Source organism: Rhinopithecus bieti, unplaced genomic scaffold (genome assembly GCF_001698545.2).
Source record: "Rhinopithecus bieti isolate Rb0 unplaced genomic scaffold, ASM169854v2 scaffold_56975, whole genome shotgun sequence".
NCBI lineage: Eukaryota > Metazoa > Chordata > Mammalia > Primates > Cercopithecidae > Rhinopithecus > Rhinopithecus bieti.
Window position 1 is genome coordinate 801,278 of NW_016823127.1, and position 20,035 is coordinate 821,312.

The following is a 20,035-nucleotide window of genomic DNA, read 5'->3' on the forward strand; positions in this document are numbered from 1 at the left end:
CCACCTGCTGCCCTGCTGTATCACTCAGACCAGGTGACTTTCTGTCTTTGAGCCCCTTCCTGGCAACCAAGCCTAAAAATACCCACCACCTGCCTCTGACCCCCCAACCCGCCAGCCTGGGGCCTCTGTAAGTGGAGACCCAAGAGTGCCCCTAAGCAGACAAAAAGACCCTGAAGTGAAAGCCCTGGAGGGGAAGTGTAAGGCAGATTGTGTCTGGTCTCTAAGTGTTCTGTACTAGCATTGCAGATATGGTGGGTAATTGGGACAAGGACTTCCTCCCGAAGGGGTTAGTGTGTAGGGAGGGAGAGCTGGGAAGTCATAAACAAGTTATTACAATGCAATTGATAAGCCTTGCTCTTGTTAGGACAGCCCCAGGCATGTCCTACCTGGGGCTGGGGAGGAATTATTCTATAGGATTTTGCTATTACGGGATCTCTGGTCATGTTATACCTACTTTTTTGGGGCATGTTCTCTATGCCAGACCCTGTACGAAGTATTGGGATTACATCAGAAAACAAAACAGATACTTGGGAGGCACAGGCGAGAGAATTGCTTGAACCTAGGAAGTTGAGGCTGCAGTGAGCCGAAACTGAGCCACTGCATTCCAGCCTGGGTGACAGAGTGAGACTCCATCTCAAACAACAACAATAAAAAGCCAAAAAGGATGAAAATCTTTGTCCTCAGAATTTATTGGCCAGGTAAGCGGTGCCTCACACCCATAATCTCAGCACTTTGAGTGGTCGAGATCGCATTGAGCTCAAGACTTCAAGACCAGCCCTGGCAACAGAGCGAAAACCCATCTCTACAAAAAAATACAAAAATTAGCCGGGTATGGTGGCACATGCCTATTATCCCAGCTAATCAGGAGGCTGAGATGGGAGGATCACTTGAGCCTGAGTGGCGGAGGTTACAATGACCTGAGATTGTGCCACTGCACTCCAGCCTGGGTGACAGAGTGAGACTGTCTCAAAAACAAAAACAAAAAAACAAAAACCAAAAATCTTATGTTCTACTAGAAGAAGACACACAGGGAAATAGGGAAACTATATAATATGATAGAAATAAAGTGACAGGGAAAGTAGGGCATGGTAACGGGAAATACAGAGTGCATGCGAGGGGTCTGGTGGTTTTACTAGGGTGCTCAGGGCAGGCCTCACTGAGTGGAGGACATTTGAGCAAGCCCTTAAAGAAGGTGATGGAGGAATCATTCTGGTATCTGGGGAAACAGCGATCACAGCAGAGGGAACAGCTAGTGCAGGGGACTCAGGGCTGAGTGAGCTCAGCTTGTTCTAGGAACAGCAAGGGGTCAGTGTGGAAGGAAAGGGTAAGAGATGAATGAGGTCAGGAATACCCAGGAGAGTAGAATGTCAGATTAAGCATTTGTAAGGACTTGTAAGGCTTTTACTTAGAGCGAAATAGAGAGCCAATGGACGGTTTTGAGCAAAAAAGTGCCATGTTCTGACTTAGATTTTATTTTATTTTTTGAGACAGATTCTCATTTTGTCACCCAGGTTGGAGTGCAGTGGCATGATCTTGGCTTACCACAACCCAACCTCCACCTCCCAGGTTCAAGCAGTTGTCATGCCTCAACCTCCAGAGTAGCTGGGACTACAGGCATGCACCACTGCACCCAGCTAATTTTTGTATTTTTAGCAGAGATGAGGTTTCACCATGTTGGCCAGGCTGGTCTCTAACTCCTGGACTTAAATGATCCACCCGACCTCACAAAGTGCTGGGATTACAGGCGTGAGCCACCGTGCCTGGCAGATTTTAAAATAATCTCCCTCAGCCCTGAATTGATAGGGTGGATCAGAGGGCAAGGTTGAAAAAGGGAGATGGGTTAGCAGAACTTTGCAATAGTCCTGTGCAGATATTGGACCAGGGTGGTAGCACTGGAGGTGGAGTGGCAGACGTCAGAGTCTAGATCTATTTTGCAGGTAGAGCCAACAAGATCTCCTGCCTGACTTACTGGGTAGCGGGCAGAAGCGGGGCATTCACAGCTGACTCTGAGTTCTGGCCTGGGGACTGGAAGGATGGAATTGTCAACAGCTGATGAAGGCAAGGCTGAGAGGGAGCAGGTTTGTGTGTGTGGAAGTGCAGTTGGCTCAGCTGCAGACACGTTGACTTTGAGATACCTGCTGGACTTCCAAGAAAGAAGTGTTGAGCAGACAGTTCAGGGGAGGAGTCTGGAGACATAAATACATTTGGGGATCTTGAGCACATCAATGCCAGAACATAACTGCATTTTATCTGGTTCAATTAACCTAGGTGATGTCTGGACCTAGCAAACAGAAATGGGATAGGCGGCTTGAACCCTATCTGAAGACTTTTGCTAGTTCGGCAGCCTAGAGCCAGATCGGGCAAGAAAGAATCGCTGCTAAGTGGAGCGGGAAGAAAAAGCTTCTTTCAGTGCTTTGCAATTTCATCTGGCCTAATTGCACACAACACTCGGTCCACGTTCATTCCACAATTCCACACGCATCCTTCACTCAACAAATAGTCATTGTATTTCGTTTCATCTTCAAAACAGGCTCAAATGGAGGAAATTAGGGTTAAGAGAAGTGAAGCGCCAGTTAGGGTCAGGGGCAGAGATCGCAGCCCAGAAAGTTCTCGAGGTTAGGGGCCGGTCGTAGTTGGTTTTGTGAGTGGCAGGAGAACGCGGGTCGCGCCCCAACCCTCGGGGCGTCGGGCTGGGGTTCCGGGCGCGGCCCCTTTAAGGCCCAGGCAGTGATCTCAGCCGTGTTCGCCGCCCCGCCCTCCCCGGCGGCGAGCCCAGTGCGCATGCGCGCCGCGGCAGCACACCGCTGGGCCCGGGACGCGCCGGCCGTGGCGGAGATTCCAGGGCTGCGGCGCATACCGCCCGCCCCGCTCGCGGAGCCCGGCCGCCGCGCGTCGTCCGCACACGCCGCCACCGCCATGGGCTCCTGAGGTATCCAGTCTGGCCGGTCTCGCCCGGGAGCCCCAAGGGGGAACTGCGACTCCCAAGCGCGGGGGGCTGCTTGTTTCGGAGAGGCCCGCGCGAGGGACGCCCGGCTTCGGCCGCTGGCGCCCGGGCGGGGAGGGCACTAAGGAGGCCGGCGCGGCCGCGGAGGGAGGGGGCATCCGTCTCCCAACCCGTGCCTCCCCTCCTCCCCGCGAGGTCACCCGTGGGTGTGCCCGCTCCCTTTCCACGCCAACGTGGCGGGGGCAGCGCCTGGAGTGTAATCGGACCTGCCCGGGGGTTGGCCCCGGGAGAGGGAGGCGGATGGACAGGCGCTTTGCAAGAGGGATTGTGTGCTCCTGGGTGGGTGTGCTGGCGCCTGGCACGGCCGAGTGAGTGGGGGAGGCGTCCGTGACCTGTGCGGGTGGCAGTGACCTGGGAGGGTGGTCGGCGGGGGACCTTCGGGGCTGCGTCGTGAGTGGAGGGTGTACACGCCCGGCACACAGATCCGCAGGTCTGGAAGGCGATCGACTGGGACCTGGGGCTCGAAAGATGTTTGCCTCCAGCCGGGACCAACCAAAGACTGGTTTTGGGTGTATGTATCCTTCCCGTGGATTGTACATTTCCTTCCCGGGCACACCCTTGGTACCTCGCTTGGATCCACTTACCTCCAGTGCTGGGTGGCTCCAGGCCAAAGCAAGGCAGTTAGGCTGGGGGTTGGGCATGGATTCCCAATACATATCCCCTCTGGGGGTGTTGTATAAGGCCAGACGTTTTACTCCTCCCTCCCTTCCAGGGCATTTTGGGGCAAAGCAGGTGTTTGCATGCCTGATACCTGTGGTGAAGTGAAGGCCATGTATTATTTATCTGACTGCTGGTGCTTTTGTAAGGAAAGAAGCAGCAATCTGTGCCCTGGAGGCCCTGCGCTGCAGAGTCAGCCAGGCAAACAAGCTCACCTGCACCTGCAGAGGCGGTGCAGGTCTCAGAGGTGTGACTTCGTTGACAGGTTATGCCTACAGTGTCCCTTTGCATCTCCCTATTCAGCTTCCTTGGTAGGATCCCTAGGCTCTGCACCTCTGAATCTTGTCAAGGGTGCTGTGCGTATCAGAGTTGGGACCTGGGACGCTGGGGTGGGAGAGCCCCAGCAACCAGGTATGTGTGCGCACCTGGACACAAACATTTGATGCCCAAGCCATCAAGGAGCTCTCAAGCGTGGGGGAATCAGACTTGGAAATGGGTGATCACAGTGATGTGAAAAATACCAAACAAAGGAGTAGGAGTACAGGGGCAGGTTCAGTGCCCGGGAAGGAGGATCGTGGCCACAGAAAAGATTCTGTCATAAGGAGATGGTTGTGCTGAAGCCTGAAGGATGACTGGCGTTCATCTGAGGCTTTTGTGCTTTCCACGTATATTTTCCCGTGTAATTTGCACAGCAGCTGTGTGAGTAAGGAACGGTTGTCCCTATTTGTGGATGTGGTAAACTGAGGCCCAGAGGGAATTCATGATGCCCTTCTCCATGATCTGTGGCAAGCCTGGAGGGAATCATCCTTGAACCAGGAATTCTCTCTTGCTGCCAGATCTTATCTTGCAACTTACTGAGCATCTATGTGCCAGGCACTGTGCTGGGGCATAGCGGTGTGATGGTCAGTGCGACCTGGTGCCTGCCTTCTAGGGGCTCCCAGTCTGCTGGGAAGATGGACACTGATTTAGTGACCCCAATCCAGATACGAGGCTCCAGTAGCTAATGTGGGTGGAGAAGGCACTGTGAATTCCCCAAAAGCCTTCGTGCAGTGGATTCTGGATGTCTTATTTGTTGCATCCACCGTGGTGGTGGGTTATGCAAGGAGCCCCTTCTGAATTTCTCCAACCAAGTGGAAAAAAGAGCTTCGAGGCAGAAGGGTGAGTGAGGCACTTGTCCTAGTTCATTCCTGTTGGCCGAGTTCTGTGAGCTGGGGCTTCTGTCTGGAGGCCGTTTTCTCCCTCTCTGTCTTAGAGGTTTTGCTCCTGGTCTCTGGCTGGCCTGTCCAGTCTCTCACCCTGAGAAGGGCTCAGTGCTATTTCCAGTCCCTGCTGTGCTCATTTCTCTCTGTAAATTCCCTGGAGTGGAAACAGCCCCAGCAAGGCAGGGTACAGCCTTTTATTGTTTTGAAACCAAGTCACAGCTCTGGGCCTGTAGACTGTGGATTTGGTGTGGGAGTTCTGGGAGGCCAATAGCTGGGCCCCTGGGAGAGCTCTGTGTGGGGTCTGCCCCAGGCCCTGCAGCCCCAGGGAGTAAGCACTCACGGAAGACCATGCTGCCCTGCACTGTGCTGGGAGCAGCCCTCTAAAAGGTGGTTGGCAGAGGGAGCCCGATGTGTAATAAATATGTGCAAGACAGTGCCCTCCTTGTGGTGGAAACAGAGGTCCCTAAAGGGGCCCAGAGGACAATAGGAACAACAGTCCGTTTATTGAGCACTTACTGTGTGCCAGGCACAGTTCAAAGCGCTTTCATGAATTACTGTATTTAATTTTCCTACCACCCAACGAGATGGGGGCTGTCACTGTCTGCATTTTGTAGGGGAGGCAGCAGAGGGTGGAACAGCTGAGTTTTGAACGAGTAGGTCTGACCTCAGAGCCCATGCTCCTCCCCTGTAACCCTGGAGTGCTGGAAGTCGGCCCTGAAGGATGAGGGGTGCTCGACCTATGAAGGAGAAGGAGGGCATTCCAGTTAGAGGGAACTCCGGGCAGATGTGGAGGTCTGAGCTGCCTCACCTCTCAGACGCGGAGGATTGAACTGCTTGTGACTGTGTTGGGTCTGTGTCCTGAAGACCTTTGGAGGCCCTGCCAAGGAGTTTGAACTCGATCCTGATGTAGTCAACAGGGAGGCCTTGAAAGTTTCTGGAAGGTTGTGACATGCTTAGCCATGTGTTACGGGGCGGTATTAGCATCTCTTCTTATCCCTCCTTCATTCCTGCAGAGAACTTCTGGAAGACCAGGCCTCTGTCCCGCTGGCTCTCCCATAGCCCCTGGCATCACTGTTAGACCCCGCTGCCTTTCTCTTGTCTTCTAGCAGCTTCTGGTCTTGAAGACCCTGTGTGACCCAGGGCAGGCTCTGGAGCCCACTGTTGTAATGGTGTCTGCACTACTGCTGACCTCTTGCCTGCTGGGATCTGGCTCCTTTGAGCTGGAACTTTTTTTGTTTTTTGAGATGGAGTCTCTCTGTGTTGCCCAGGTTGGAGTGCAGTGGTGCTATCATAGCTTGCTGCAGCTTCTACCTCCTGGGCCCAGTAGATCCTCCCACCTTGGCCTTCTAAAGTGCTGAGATTATAGGTGTGAACCACCATGCTTGGTCAGCTGGAACTTTTTTTTTTTTTAAGACAGAGTCTTAGGCTGGGTGTGGTGGCTCACACCTGTAATCCCAGCACTTTGGGAGGCCAAGGTGGGTGGATTGCTTGAGGTCAGGAGTTTGAGAACCAGCCTGGCCAACACAGTGAAACCCTGTCTCTACTAAAAAAATTAGTCAGGCATGGTGGCACACACCTATAGTCCCAGCTATTTGGGAGGCTGAGGCAGGAGAATCACTTGAACCTGGGAGGCGGAGGTTGCAGTGAGCTGAGATGGCGCCACTGCACTCCAGCCTGGTGGGTGACAGAGCGAGACTCTGTCTTTAAAAAAGAAAAGAAAAGAAGTGGTCCCTAGGAGCATGAGAGGAGGAGGGAGAGGGGGAGGTAATGCGCTGAGCAGTCCTGGTGACCTGGAGAGAGAATTGGGAGATGCAGTTGAAGTCTGCATGTTTATTAGCCCTGTGGCCTTGGGCAAGAAGCTTACCGGGTTTCAGAATAGGGGACAAATGAAATGATACACTTTCCTTCATCTGTAAGATGGGAGTAATAACAGTGTGGCAGTCATGTGGCTGGCATGACCAGTGAGCATGGAGCTCCTGTGTACCTGGCACGCAGGACATGCTTTTATTATGACCTTACAGGCCCATTCATTTATTTGAGAAGGAGGCATCGCAGGTCTGTGTGCCAGGCTGTTTGTGGGGAGTCTTCCTTAGGAGCCAAGTGCAGCTGGGGAGAGAGAAATCAGACACACAAGCAATTATGATTGTCCTGGGGGCTCTGAGGGAACATTAGGCCATTGTCACCTGGGCGGGCACTTGTCTGGTGAGGTGATGTGATGTGTGTTAAGGTGGAGGAAGAAGTGGGCTCCAGGCAGAAGGAAGAGTACATGCAAAGCAGAGATCTGAGTTCACGTCTATGAAGTTGTTTGACACTGAGACTCAGCACCTAGTAGACCTGAAATAAATGTTTGCTGAATGCGATCTTCTCAGCCTCAGAGAGGAGAGAAACAGGAAGAAGTAGAGTGGGAGGGGGCCACGGAGAGAAGAATTAAAGGGTCACCCAATTTGTAGATTTCTCATTCCCTCCCCATTGCCTCCGCCTCTGTGGAAAAGCACGTGGTGCAGGTACTAACAATGCGTCTAAGTCCACAAGAATTTTTTTTTTTTTTTGGAGACGAAGTCTCGCTCTGTCACCCATGCTGGAGTGCAGTGGCCAGATCTCAGCTCACTGCAAGCTCCACCTCCCGGGTTTACACCATTCTCCTGCCTCAGCCTCCTGAGTAGCTGGGACTACAGGCGCCCGCCCCCTTGCCCGGCTAGTTTTTTTTTTTTTTTTAGTAGAGACGGGGTTTCACCGTGTTCGCCAGGATGGTCTCGATCTCCTGACCTCGAGATCTGCTCGTCTCGGCCTCCCAAAGTGCTGGGATTACAGGCTTGAGCCACCGCGCCCGGCCCCAGAATTCTTTTTTTTCTTTTTCTTTTTTTTTTTCAGGCAGGGTCTCCCTCTGTCTCCCAGGCTGGAGTGCAGTGGCGAGATCTTGGCTCACCGCAACCTCCGCCTCCTGGGTGAGTCTCATGCCTCAGCCTCCCAAGTAGTGGAGATTGCAGGCACCCACCATCACGCCTGGCTAATTTTTGTATTTTTAGTGGAGATGGGGTTTCACCATGTTAGCCAAGCTGGTCTCGAACTGCTGACCTTGTGATCCACCCACCTTGGCCTCCCAAAGTAATGGGATTACAGGTGTGAACCACCGTGCCCAGCATTCGCCAGCATTCTTACCAGGCACTCGTTCCCAAACTGCTTGTCCTCAGGACTGGAGAGGATAAATCTAAATGCAGAGGTAGCTGAGAACTGAAATTAGGCCAGACACCCAGATAGCATTTGTTCACGTGTCTGTTTGCTGCTGTTTTAGTGTGGCTGAAGCCCTATGCCCGGGTACGGCGTAGAAGGATGGTGCATGGCTTCTGGTTGGTAACTTTTCCAGTCTTAGGTTAATCATGGCTCAGTGTCTGGCGAAATGCGTAGAGTAGGTATGAAGTAGTTTTTGATTAAACAAATGAATGGTTGGATGGGTTCGTGGCACTGCCACTCAAGATAAAGCTATAATTATTCTTGAAAAATGATGGATATGGCTGGGTGTGGTGGCTCACGCCTGTAATCCCAGCACTTTGGGAGGCCGAGGTGGGCAGATCACTTGAGCTCAGGAATTGGAGACCAGGCTGGCCAACATGGTGAAACCCCATCTCTGCTAAAAATACAAAAATCAGTCAGGTGTGGTGGCACATGCCTACAGTCCCAGCTACTTGGGAGGCTGAGGCAGAAGAATTGCTTGAATCTGGGAGGCGGAGGTTGCAGTGAGCTGAGACTATGCCACTGCACTTCAGCCTGGATGACAGAGCAAGACTCCATCTCAAAAAAGAAAAAAAAAAAGACGTATATTAGGGGTGATTCAAACAGGATTGTTTATTCCAGGAGCCAGCGGTGCTCACTAAACAGCCTTGAGTCTGGCTGGCTGGTGTGGGAGGTCTTAGGCCTGTGATGGGAGACAGGAAGCTTGGTGGACACCTCCTTTTCCTTGTCTGGGATGGAAACCACAGGGGGATGATCCACCCAGAAAGTCTTTGTGCTGAACCTGCGTCACTTCCAGCTCAACCATGTTTTACAAAGTCACATCCCATTAAGTGAATATTTGGTGAAAAGTTTGCCACATTATTCTCAGTGTTGTACCTTTGAAAAACAATAGGCTTCTCTGAGATTAGAAGTAGTACTTGTTGATTATAGTAAACTTGAAACCTAGAAAAGATTGGGGATAAGAATAAAAATTACCCCAAATTTCCAAATCAAGAAGTAATCATGGTTCAAGTTTGGGCAGATGTTCTTTTTTTTTGTTTTGTTTTGTTTTGTTTTGTTTTGAGACGGAGTCTCGCTCTGTCGCCCAGGCTGGAGTGCAGTGGCCGGATCTCGCCTCACTGCAAGCTCCGCCTCCCAGGTTCACGCCATTCTCCTGCCTCAGCTTCCCGAGTAGCTGGGACTACAGGCGCCCGCCACCTTGCCTGGCTAGTTTTTTTTTGTATTTTTTAGTAGAGACGGGGTTTCACCGTGTTAGCCAGGATGGTCTCCATCTCCTGACCTCGTGATCTGCTCGTCTCGGCCTCCCAAAGTGCTGGGATTACAGGCTTGAGCCACCGCGCCCGGCTGGGCAAGTGTTCTTTCTAGGCATAAACATGCGTTATCTCATTGTTTGCTTAATACTGAGTTATAAATATTTACCCATAGCATTTGAAAGGTAGCTATAGATAGAAAAGAATCAGAGAAGTTCTAAAACAGCCCTCGTGCTTTGTTTCAGACTCTCTGCAGGAAAGATGAGGTCTTCAACCTTTTTTAGCTGGATGGCACCATTGCAGAAGTGGTGAACAGGGCACTGAATCGAGTCAGGAAACCCAGCTGTGACCTTGGGCAAGCCACCTGCCCTCTTTGAGCTTCACTCCTGCCAAGGCAAGGGGCACTATTCGCACCCTCTTTTCTCACCTCACAGGCTCTGATGAAGTCCTCAATTAGAATGCCTTTAGCTTCCAAGGCTGTGGTTTGGAGGTAGGGCAGGTTACATGATCATGAAGGTGGAAGGAGAAACGTGGAAGCACATGTGCCTGTTACTTCTTTCCCAACCTAAAATGTTTGGTGATCTCCTGAAGACTCCAGCCTCCACGTTGGGAAGCCAGGATCCGTAGGCCCTTTACTTGTGGTCACGGGCAGTCCCAGATGGTCCCCCTCCCCAACAGAGGGAGTGCAGTGAGACCTCCGGAAGTTACTGCCTCTGTTACCTTCAAAGGGATTTTCAGATCAGTTAGCCCCCCTACTCCAAGGGACATGTGTGGAGCTTGGTACCTTTATTTATCTCCTGCTCCAACCCCTGTGGACTGCCTGCACCCAGGGGGACCCTGTCCTGCTGGCAAGTGACTGAGAACCTCCACTCCACTCAGCAGGGCTGTTCCCCAAAGCCCTCTGGGTCATCATTTACCGAAAAGCTCTGAGAGAAAATAACTAACCCCATGGCCCCACTGTAGCTACTGGCAGAGCCTCCTTGTCTCCATCTCTAGTACCTGTGGTTTTTGTTTCATCCAGAATGAGCAGTGAATCTGGGATCCCATCAGCAATTAGTTTGGGTGCCTACGAGGCACAATGATAGATATTGGTGAAGGGTATGTGTGAGGATATTAGTTAATATTAACATGCTAATCATATTATTCTCATTGGATTTTGTGGGGCTTTGCAAATTATATTTCAAATGTAATCCTTTTAACTGCCCTGAAACCTTGAAATTATTGCACCTATTTTATAGATGGAGAGACTGAGGCTCAGAGGGGTGAATTGCCTAAGATCCTGGGGGAGGAAGCACCCAGGTTTTCTGGTTTTGAGTCCTGGGCCCTTCCTGCTGAGTAGCTGCCCCCAACACAGATTTGCCCTTGGGGAGCTTGCAGCCCCACTGGGAAGCCCAGTGTATTGGATTGCTGCTTAGACCCGGAAAGCACGTGAATAAAACTTCAGGTTAAAACCATGGGGTTTCCCGGAGGCAGCAGTTGGCTCTGCCTGGGGGTGAGCTGAGGAGCCAGTGCTCTCTGGAGCAAGGGCAGTTGAACTGAGGCTCAGTGGACAGTGGAGGTTGGTGGGTGAAGTGCAGGAGGGCTTTGCAGGGAGTGGGACCACCTTGAGCACACACAGAGGAATAAGAGAGGCAGGTAACTCAAGGAGCAGAGGTCTCGTGACCCCTTCCCAGAACACGTAGGGTCCTAGCCTCACCTCCAGGAGGAGGAAGTGCATGTATACACAAATTTATCAATGGAGTTTAAATAAATAGGATGTAGGAAAATGTAGATTTTCCAAAATAATACATATTTGCTTTGAGAAGAAAGGTAGATGCGGGATGCATTGGTTAGAAGAATTTTAATAACAGTAACCTCAGAGCATGTAAGCATGATTTGATTTGCTAGAGTGCCTGGCCGTCTCAGTCAGTGGGAGCAGGGCTTGGGCTGGGAGGTAAGTTGACAAGGGTTCTTTCAAACACTGCCTTTGGTTTGCTAAGAGGTATCCCCTACTTGGCTGGAGGCAGAAGACCTTTCCTTCTATTCCCAGTTTGCAGTAGTTGGGCCAGATTTGTGGAAGTGGGAGAAAGGCCTGCCCTGCTTCTGTATAGACTCGGCTGTCCTCACTTGACACTCAGTGTGCCTTCCAGAGACCCGCCTCCATCTCCTCGACTCCCTGGCTTGATGCTTAGGTGGCGATGGCTGTTGGGCATAAGAGTTACGTAACAGATCTGTGATGGACCCAGGAGCAGAGCCAGTCGAGTGAATGTCATGGAATGGGAGTGGGGTCTTGCATGGCTGTGGTGTCCCCAGCAGCTTGTGCAGAGGATGTGGCAGGAGATGCTCACCACTCATTTGGAATGGTTAGACTGGAAGCCCTTGGCCCTCTTGGGCTCTGCACCCCCACCCCCTCCCGCCTGGCCTGCCTGCTCCTCCTCTGGTAGGGCACCTGGGGAGGTCAATTATGGCTGCTTGTCATAGTGGCTCAGGTCACTGTTCACACTTCACCTGCTCTGGGACCAGGACATCAGAGCCCTGAGAAGGATCAAGGGACCAAGTGGGCCTAGCCTTTTACTGACAGCTGGGAAATGCAAGCATGTGGACCGGAGCACCAAGTGAGGTGGGGCCGGTGTGGGTTCAGCACCGTCTCCCTACCCAGAGCTCCATTTGTTGAGAACAGTCTTTCTCTACCGTTTCTTCACATGGACAGCTTTAAACTATGTATTGGCTGGTCATGATGGCTCACGCCTGTAATCCCAGCACTTTGGGAGGCCGAGGTGGGCAGGTAACTTGAGGTCAGGAGTTCGAGACTAGCCTGGCCAACATGGTGAAACCTCATCTCTCATTTTGTATTTTGTAAAAATACAAAAATTAGCCTAGTGTGGGGACATGCGCCTGTAATCCCAGCTACTTGGGAGGCTGAGGCAGAAGAATCGCTTGAACTTGGGAGGCAAAGGTTGCAGTGAGCTGAGATTGCGTCACTGCACTTCAGCCTGGGAGACAGAGCGAGGCTCCATCTCAAAAAACAAACAGAAACCTACATGTTGTCTATATTTCCCCCAACATTGAGGCTCATTTCTTGGATGAACAATTTAAATGTACTGTGCCTCTCTGGCAATATATTCCAAAATTACAGATGTTTCTACACTTTCACCAGCAGCTCTACCTCTCAGAATTTATCCTACAGATGCGTTAACACGTGTGCAAAATGATTTATTTGCAAGATTAGTCATTGTTGCCTTATTTGTAATAGCAAAAGATTGGAGGCAGCTTAAATGTTCATTCACAGGGAGCCATGAACAAACTGTGGCCCGTCCAAACTTGGGATACCGCGTGGCCATGATAAATAAGATGGAGGCTCCACGCAGTGTGCCGGATGGATCACCAAGGTGGATTGCTGAGGAAAGAAGCAGGTCTGGGCCGTGTGTCTCGGAGCTGCCATCAGTGTAAAAGGGAAGGGAATCGGAAGTGTCTTTGCTTGTCTATGCCCAGGGGGTCTCTGGGCAGACACAGGAAGTTAGTGATTGTGATGCCTCTGGAGGGGCTGCTGGTGCCAGAAGGTTGCTTGTTTGCTGGAGATCCCATGTTCCTTTTGATTGCTGAAGCAGGTGAATGTAGGCCTTTCCAAGAAATTAAAATAGGCCAGGTGCGGTGGCTCATGCCTGTAATCCCAGCACTTTGGGAGGCCGATGTTGGAGGGTCACTTGAGGTCAGGGGTTCAAGACGAGCCTGGCCAACATGATGAAACCCCATCTCCACTAAAAATACACAAATTAGCCAGACGTGGTGGTACACGCCTGTAATCCCAGCTGCTCCGGAGGCTGAGGCAGGAGAATCAGGTGAACTCCAGAGGCCGAGTTTACAGTGAGCCAAGATTATGCCATTGTACTCCAGTCTGGGCTACAGAGCGAGACTCTGTCTCAAAATAAAATAAATAAAAACATAAGGACTGTAACCTTGCCTCCTGCCCAGTGTAGGAAGGTCAAGGCTCTGACTACTTCTCAAGGACAGGAGCCTCACTCAGGCCCCAGACCACAAATAAAAAAATATGTGCTTGCTTCTCACAAAGGGGCTGAGTGTTAGGGCTTAGGTATTGCTTGGTGAATACGACCCCCCAGTCCCAGCCTTGGAGAGATGGAGCCACTCTCTGGGCCCCTTGGACACACTGCCATTGGCTGACTTTGTCATTTTCTTTCTTTTCTTTTTTTTTTTTTTTTTAAATGGAGTCTCGCTCTGTTACCCAGGCTGGAGTGCAGTGGCGTGATCTCGGCTCACTGCAGGCTCCACCTCCCGGGTTCACGCCATTCTCCTGCCTCAGCCTCCCCAGCAGCTGGGACTACTGGCGCATGCCGCCACGTCTGGCTAATTTTTTGTATTTTTAGTAGAGAAGGGATTTCACCGTGTTAGCCAGGATGGTCTTGATCTGATCTTGTGATCTGCCCACCTCAGCCTCCCGAAGTGCTGGGATTACAGGCGTGAGCCACCACGCCCGGCCTCGTTTTCAACCCTTGCTCTGATCGGCTCACATGATGATTTCTGAAACCTTTGGGGGCTTCCCCACTGACAGCAAAATACAGTTTAACTTAGTCTTAGGTGTCCCGGGCCCCCTTTACTGGGCCTCTTCTTGAGCTGCACTTGGCCTGTCACCCTTTCCTGTCTGCCCCCTTAACTCCCTGCCGCTGTGCCTTTGCTCACGCAGTTTCCTCTGGCTGCCTTTCCCTCCAAAGCAGTTTCCACGTGCGCAGTTCCTGTCTGACTTTCAAGGGCCAGCTTAGTTTCCACCTCTGTACTGCCCTCTGACCTCCCTGGCTTCTGTGTCTGTTTCTCTCTGCTGGCACTTGGGGATTTTTACATTGTTTCCTAGGTATCTGATTCCTTACTGGGCTCTGGGCTCCTTTTGGGCAAAGTCTTGTAATGCTCATAGGCCCTGATTTGCTAGATGTATGCTGAGTGAGTGAATGTGTAGCCACCCTCTTTGTGGTGGGATTGGAAGTTTGGGGGTCAGGGCCTGTTTGACATCTGTGAATGTACCCCAGTGCCTGGCACCAGGCAGGCCCAGCCTCGAAGCAGGAATGCAATAGTCACGTGTCTTGATGCCAAGGCCCTGGGCTGTGTGCTATGTGCAATTCCTTCCTTGCATCCTTGAGAACCCTTGACACACGGCAACTCTGATTCCCTCTTACAGATCAGGAAGCAGAGCAAATACTTTATCTAGGTCATACCTCCAGCAGTGGAATCTGGACACAGGTAAAGGTGCGCCTGTAACTCCTGTATTTAATCAATTTATTCTGCCACCTGCCCCAAATCACAAGTAATACCAGTACCCTTGACCTATTCCTATTACCTGTCCCACTGGCCATGGACAACCTTGTTTTGTTATTTGCATGTATTTTTCTTCCCCTCTAGACTGTAAGCTCTTAAAGGATCAGAGTCTTTGAGATACCCTTTGGACTTAGCACATAAAAGCTGCTCAAAGGTATTTATGTATGTTTTAAAACTTTTTAGCGGAGGTTTAACTGACTATAGTAAAGTATACAAATCTTGGATGTACAGCTTGATGGATTTTCACATCTGTAAATACCTGTGTAAACTGCCCAGATCAAGCCACACAATGGTTCCTGCACCCAAGGAAGCTCCCTGGGGCCCCCTCCTGGCCACCCACCCTCCCTCGGTAGTCACCACTCATACCTCGGCACTTTTGCGTGGTGCTGCTGCCTGTTTGGGTCTCCCACACACGGAGTGTACAGAACGGACTCCTCGGTGTCTGGCTGCCTTCCCTCAGCACTGTCAGATCATCCAGGTTGCCTGTAGTGGCCCTTTGGTTTTTTCTCTGCTGTGTAGGAGTTCACCAAATATACCACTATTTATTCGTTCTCCTGTGGACAGGCATTGGGTTATGTCCAGCCTGTTCGGTGAAATTCATTCTTGTCTTTGGGGGCACGTGCGCTCATTGCTGGGTATACACCCAGGGTGGGTTGAAGGCTTACCTGACTCCGTATGTGTTTACATGAATGAAATTCAGGTTGGGATGAGAAATCCAGGGTGTCCTGACTGGAGCCGGGCTTCTTGCTTACAGGGACGGAGCAGGTGCAGGGGTCCTGGCTTAGCCTGCTCCCATGGGGTGGTAGGACTGTTGGGGCTCAGGATGCTGAATCTGCAGGGGACCCATCTGCTCAGTGCCCAATGGGATTTTAGCTGGCTGGGAAGGTGGTCACATGTAGAGGGGCTCAAAAGTCCAGCTAAAGAGACTGAGCGTTGGTCTGTTGTTCTCAATTTGAGAGAAAACTGAGATCATCAAAGTTAGGACTGGTATGTGCTAAAGAAAAGAACCTAATTACAAGGCTGAATTGAGTCAGCCCTTGCCGAGGGACTTTGGATTTCTTTGTTGTTCCTCTTTATTTCTGTACCCCCACCCAAGTGACAGATGTGTACATGATTGGATGATTTTTCTTTCCTGGTTGAGAGATTCCTGGGAACTTGGCCCCAGGAGAAGGGGGAGAAATGTGGAACCGCTAGAGTGGCCTCAGCTTGTTTGTGTTGATTGAAGGGGAGATGGAAGGAGAGCTGTGGACCCCTGACCCCTTGTGAGGGCATGTGATCCTTTTCAAAAGGCTCACCAGGCAGAACTGCCAGGCCAGTGGCCGCTCTTTCCCTCTAATCCCCTCTGGAGAAGGGCCAGACTGTGGGTTGCTGACCTGCTCTGATGTGGATCAGCCTTCCCCCCACAAGGCAGCCGCCCAGAAGCCCAGAGAGCCCAGGCAACCCCCAAAGGCAGGAGGGCCGGCTCTCATTCCTGTTGTCATTCCCAGGCGGCTGGAGTAGGAGCAGAGTGGTCAGTTCAGATGAACAGCACTCAAGTCCGACCCCAATCAGCAAGTTATGGTAAGATGGAAGTTTCTCCATCTATTTTAAATAAGAACAAAGGCCCTCCCAGGCTGCATGAATATTCCAGGGATGTATATGTGAACACATTGCCAGTTTAGCTTGGTCCGTGGGTGGCAACTGCCTGAGTGAGCACTTCATGGCTGCAGCTCTAAAGGGTTTGGATCTGAAACTAATGAATGAAAATATGACCTCAGAAGATTTAAAGAGAGCAAATACCCAGCGACAGGACCTGTGTCCCAGAGACTGTTGGGAGCATGAAATCCCAGGCTGGCCGAAGGAGGAAGTGGGAGGACAATAGCAGCTGACGCCACATGGTGCCAGACTTTGTCAGTGCTGCCTGTATTCACTCATTATTCCGTCCCGCGCTCTCAGAGGCAGGTATAGCTGCATCCCCGTTTTATAGATGAGGAAGCTGAGGCAAGGAGACTTGCCTCAAGTTGTGTAACTTGCCCATGGACACAAAGCTAGCCAGTGGCAGAGCTGAAGGTCAGGTCTAGGTGGTCTGGCTCTAGAGTTCTGCGGACTTCATAGCATGGCAGTGGCAGTCGGAAGAACCATTTGTCAGGTGATTGTGGGCAAATGACGTCGGCCTTTCAAACCTCTGTTTTGCATCTGCAAGCTGCTTGCTGCTGCAACAGATTACCAGAAACTTAGTGACTTAAAACACAAATTAGGCTGGGTGTGGTGGCTCACATCTGTAATCCCAGCATTTTGGGAGGCTGAGGTGGGTGGATCACTTGAGGTCAGGAGTTCGAGACCAGCCTGGCCAACATGATGAAACCCTGTCTCTACCAAAAATATAAAAAATTAGCCAGGTGTTTGGCCAGGTATGGTGGCTCACGCCTGTAATCCCAGCACTTTGGGAGGCTGAGGTAGGCGGATCACGAGGTCAAGAGTTCAAGAACAGCCTGAACAATATGGTGAAACCCTGTCTCTACTAAGAATACAAAAATTAGCAGGGTGTGGTAGCACACGCCTATAGTCCCAGTTACTTGGGAGGCTCAGGCAGGAGAATCGCTTGAACCTGGGAGGTAGAGGTTGCAGTGAGCCAGGATCGTGCCACTGCACTCCAGCCTGGGTGACAGAGTGAGACTCTGTCTCAAAAAAAAAAAAAGAAAAAAAAAATTAGGCATAGTGGCACGCGCCTGTAACCCCAGCTACTCTGGAGGCTGAGGTGGGAGAACTGCTTAAACCTGGGAGGTGGAGGTCGCAGTGAGCCGAGATTGCATCACTGCACTCCAGCCTGGGCCACAGAGTGAGACTCCCTCTCAAAAACAAAACAAAACAAACACAGATTATAGTTTACTTACAATAAGAAAAACCAGTAAAACGCACACACACACACACATTAATTATCTTACAGTTTTAGAGGTCAGAGGTCCAGAATGTATTTCACTGGGCTAAAATCAAGGTGTCAGCAGGGCTGTGCTCCTTCTAGAGGCTCTGCGGGAGAATGATTTCCCTGCCTTTTCCAGCTCCTAGAAGGCACCTGCATCTGTGGCTTGTGGTCCCTTCTGCCATCCGCAAGGGCAGCAGCATAGCAGCTTCCACTCTCTTCTCTCTGCTTCCTGTGTCACACTGCCCTCTTCTCGCTCTCCCTCTTTCCTGTGTTCCTCCTACGAGGACCCTTGTGAGGACATGGGCCCACCCAGATTATTCAGGATAATCTCTTATTTCAGGACCTTTAACTCAGTCACTTCTGCAAAGTCCCTTTTGCCATGTAAGGTAGCATGTTCACAGGCTCTGGGGGTTAGGATGTCAACATCTTTAAGGGATTATTCTTCAGCCCACCACACAGCGCATAATAAAATCCATGGACGGAGGGGATAGCAGCAGTAAGGTGTCCCCTCTTAAAGTGACTCTGACGATAGAATCTGGGTGAGATGGTGCGATGCTCCTGAAATAAACTCCAAGGCAGGTGGCCAAGTTCAGTGATGACATAGCTGAGTAGCTTATCTGAGAAAGGAGGATATCTCTGATGGGGGGCCAGCCGGAAGACGTCTTTCCTGGAAGAGGAGGGAGGTGGGGCAGTCTTGGGAGAAGTGAGACTTTGGGTCCCATGGCCAGCTCCTGCCACATTCTCAGTGGATTTCAGCTTGGGAGGAGGGATACCATTACAGTTGAAAATAAGCATAGACATAAACCACACTCGACGTCTGCTTCCTCATCAGCCTCCCTACAGTTCTGGAGGACGGTCCAGGCCCACATCCCCTTCTCTGCTGTTCTAGAATCCAGAACGCTCAAAAATCCCAAAGGTTCTTCCTAAGTCTGCAGCAGACTAATTTCTGCTGCAAAAATCTGACCTGAATTGATGTGATACTAATTATGGCCTTTAAAAATATCTTACCTAGGGTGACTAACGGTATGTTTTCCTATGAAAGTACTATATGTTTGCTTTTGGGGTGCTGCACCCACCCTTCCAGGAGTGTCACTGTGTCTAGCAGCGTAATCCTTTCTAAAATCTGAAAAATTCGGCCGGGCACAGTGGCTCATGCCTATAATCCCAGCACTTTGGGAGACTGAGGTGGGTGGATCACTTGAGGTCAGGAGTTCAACACTAGCCCTGCCAACATGGTGAAACCCCCCCCGTCTCTACTAAAAATACAAAAATTAGCCAGGCATGGTGGCTCATGCCTGTAATCCCAGCTACTAGGAAGGCTGAGGCAGGAGAATCGCTTGAATCTGGGAGGCGGAGGTTGCAGTGAACCAAGATTGTTCCTCTGCACTCCAGCCTGGATGACAGAGCGAGACTTAGTCTAAAAAAAAAAATCAGAAAAATTCTAAATTCTTAAATCCATTTAGTCCGAAAGCCTTAGCTACAGGACAGTGCATCCGGACTCTTCTCCCCAAGAAAGATAGTCAGAGAGGTCCAGTCACCTGTCTCAGGCCCAGCTCAGGTGACAGCACTGAGGTTCCAACTCAGTTCCCTATCTCAGAGCCTGGGACAAAGTGCAGACTGCATGGCCTGGCCTCTTTGCCGCCTGCTGGGTGGCGTGTGAATGAGAGACAGGTGTGGAGACTGCATTCACTGGCAGGTAGGCTGTATGTAGGGGAGGAGGGGGTCCTTGACTTTGTTTTCTGTCTGATCTGCAGCCTGGAACTGAGCCAGGGGGCCTTGTCTGGGGAAGGGCGGAGAGGCAGAGAGATTGCAGAGGAGAGGTTCGGAATAGCAGCAGCCATTAGGAAGCCTTGGACCTTTGCCCATCACTACAGCACTGCTCTCCAAACTTCCTTGGGATCACACAGCCCTATCAGTAAAAAAGAAACCAGAACAAAACCTCTTGAGCATGCATCCCAATATGTGGATATTGGTGTAATTATAAGTGTATGTTACAATAAGTATACACATATATTACTTTATTGTTTCACTGTGTATGTAATAAAACCTACACCAAAAACAGAAACCAAAGGCCAAGCTAAAGATGTAATAAAGAAAATTTTTACTTTGTCGATGGTACAAAAACCTCCTGGGTTCATACACAGGGTCATTTTTTGGGGTGCGCACTTTTGTGCTCAGTGAGAGAGCGTTTGGAAGGTCTGGCTTCACGTTCAGCTTGTTTGGAGACTGGGTTTTAATGGCTGCTTTCCCTGCAAAAGATCCTGTCTGGGACAGGAAGCTGCACACGGAACAGACACATCCTTGGCTTTCTTTCTAAATCGGGTTACTCATTTTTCCATCCCGTCCACTGAGTATGCAAAGGATTTGTTGAAATTTGGCCAGTACATTTCCATCCTCCCTGATGCCAATCACATGTTTTTGTAAACGAAATGAAAGGTATTTTATTTTAAAATTCTTAACAAGCGAGTCCAAAACCCACTGAAATGCT

At 50.8% G+C, this 20,035-nt stretch overlaps 1 protein-coding gene across 5 annotated transcripts in view; it reads left to right on the forward strand.

The window, feature by feature from the left end:
• The first annotated feature begins 2,774 nt into the window (after positions 1–2,774).
• Positions 2,775–20,035, forward strand: part of TMEM184B (transmembrane protein 184B) — a 55,108-nt gene continuing 37,847 nt past the window's right edge. For 2 of the 5 annotated variants that reach the window (XM_017861283.1, XM_017861285.1), the window contains exon 1: positions 2,781–2,929. The gene's annotated coding sequence lies outside the window, so the exon portion shown is untranslated. Of the gene's footprint in view, positions 2,930–3,153; positions 3,313–20,035 lie in introns of those variants that run through there. The other 3 variants (XM_017861288.1, XM_017861286.1, XM_017861284.1) reach the window with 3 other exon arrangements.